This window comes from Schistocerca serialis, chromosome 4 (genome assembly GCF_023864345.2).
Source record: "Schistocerca serialis cubense isolate TAMUIC-IGC-003099 chromosome 4, iqSchSeri2.2, whole genome shotgun sequence".
NCBI lineage: Eukaryota > Metazoa > Arthropoda > Insecta > Orthoptera > Acrididae > Schistocerca > Schistocerca serialis.
The window spans coordinates 888,470,119-888,472,387 of record NC_064641.1 but is presented as its reverse complement, the minus strand read 5'-3'; the positions used below and the strand labels follow the sequence as shown (position 1 = coordinate 888,472,387).

Genomic DNA, 2,269 nt, shown 5'->3' with positions numbered 1-2,269 from the left:
CTTTAGTACATCTTTGGAATCGTCATTTCTGCCCCATATGTGCTCTACATGGCCTGTCAAAATCGTCGAATTGACTATTCCCGAGTGTGGTCTGTACAATAATGTAGCCTTCCACCAGCAAACAAGAAACCTGCCGAAATAACGCTTGAGTTTCCATGTAAGCAGTATGAAATAAGGAGAGTATTTGTCCCCTTGTCTCGTCGTTAGATCGGTAAAAGTGAAAATAATAGACTTTACATATCGTCATGAGAACACCCTTTAATCACTATATTTTAATTACAATATGACCGGGTCTGCGCGAACGCAGTCCCGACTACCAAAAATTATGCACCCGAGTTACCCACATTAGGGGTAATCGCAGGGGTCAGCCCAACCGAAGTGCAATGGGAGAGCCTCGTCCTGGAGGAACCGCCTTCGTGATCACGGTATCCCCTGTGCCAGGTAAGTATGCTTTACAGTTGGAAAACGCTGAACTTTATGTCATACAGGATATATCAGACGAATCGAGCGCGTCTAACTGTACATATTAACCGTGGCCCCACCTGCAATAGGCAAGAGCCGATAACGTTACAGAAATAGTTTTCAGTTTCCACAAAGCTGTTCCATATCATCTGGGATGGGATAATTGTTAGTTCCATTTGATACAATAAACTCTAGCTGTTCGGTCGAATTGGACCAACTAGTTCCGTTCTGTGGCAGCAGATGGCTCCCAAATGAAGGCAAGCATAGAGAGAGAGAGAGAGAGAGTGTGTGTGTGTGTGTGTGTGTGTGTGTGAGATCGCACTCAAGTGTTCCCAGCGCCGTGGGTCTAGAACCTAACTAAATTGAGCTGGATGGTGTTAGGACAGCCTCGTAAGGGAAAGTATTCCGCAGTATGAGATATGTGATTATTCGCATATTACCACATTCTGTGCATAGAAGTAAAGTAGCGAAAATAATAATGTCTCTGAGTACGATCGGTAACATTCTTTCGTCATCCATACTTACAGAGTGTTAGTGTTGTGATTGATTTTCTGCGGCTTCTGAGATCGCTCGTGTCACTGAAAACGGTTTTTACTGCAGTGAAGTTTAATGAGATTTGTTCCCAGTCAATAGTGTACGCTGCATTTTTGAAAAACAAAAAAGAGAGAGACTCATTTCCTTTGCGTACTAGTTGAACAGGCGTTCCCATGTTATCTGCAAAATTACATTTTGTGTAGGGATTGTACGGCAATGTAGCAGAAGTCAATGAATACAATATTACCGGTATATGTGCAAAATGAAACGAAAAATACACAATGCTGCGAACAATATGAACACAAGATAAAAATATTATATACATTGCTATACAGATTACATCATATATAATATAATACATCAAACAATAGAAAACCCAGGTTGGAATAATGACAATATTATGAAAATCATAGATTGCTATGGGTAGCAATCTATCCTTTTCATAGTATTGTCACAGTATAATACACTTTCAACTCCTTTTCGTACAATACTGAGGATGTACTGACTTGTGAGTGTCAAAATCCCAAGTGTCTCGAGCAGGTGCCTACAGCATCTCCTATTTGAAACACCACAGATCAATTTCACATTTTACAAATGTTTTCAACTTTTTGCAGAATTTCCCCAGAATATTGTATCATACGACATCAGAGAGTGAAAATATACAAAATACGAAAAAATTATTGTTTCCCCATAAAGATAGGGCAAAATACCTGAGTTCCTCTAGAATTTCTTTTGTGAGACTGAATATTGCCCCTCTGTGGATGAACCATTTTCGTGGTTCATATAGCCTGTTGTATACTTACCTGGCGGAAGAACTGGCAGCAGAGAGATTTGCAAATACATATTACTTGTTTCTCATCACATTTGTGTATTGGCGCACTCTAGCATGTTTTAATCTGTTAGAAAATGCTATAGTTATCATAGAATGGTTATCAGTGAAATGGTAGTAGAGTATTTCAATGAAAGCTATCTAAATGTAAGTGCTTCAAAGACGGCAATAAAGGAATTTAACACGAGGAAACAAAATTTGGTATGACATTATTCAAAGGAAATGACATTATAAAAAAAGGAAAAATGGATTAAAGTCTTGGGAATCATACAATCCAGGACAAACTCTAATGGGACATGCATACAGAGTCCTTAGCCTGTAAGCCATCTAAAGAATGTATTTACTTTAAGCATGGCTAGCAAATATTATAAGGATATGTGTATGGTAAAAACTGCTTGTCATGCATTATAATCAAATTTAAACTATATTGTCAAAATATGGGGT

General features: G+C 38.5%; 1 non-coding gene across 1 annotated transcript; it reads right to left on the bottom strand.

Annotated features, from left to right (window-relative positions):
• Positions 1-286: 286 nt before the first annotated feature.
• On the bottom strand, positions 287-449 carry LOC126476517 (U1 spliceosomal RNA). Its single transcript, XR_007587023.1, has one exon. It is a non-coding gene; the product is annotated as a U1 spliceosomal RNA (small nuclear RNA).
• Between the last annotated feature and the right edge of the window lie 1,820 nt (positions 450-2,269).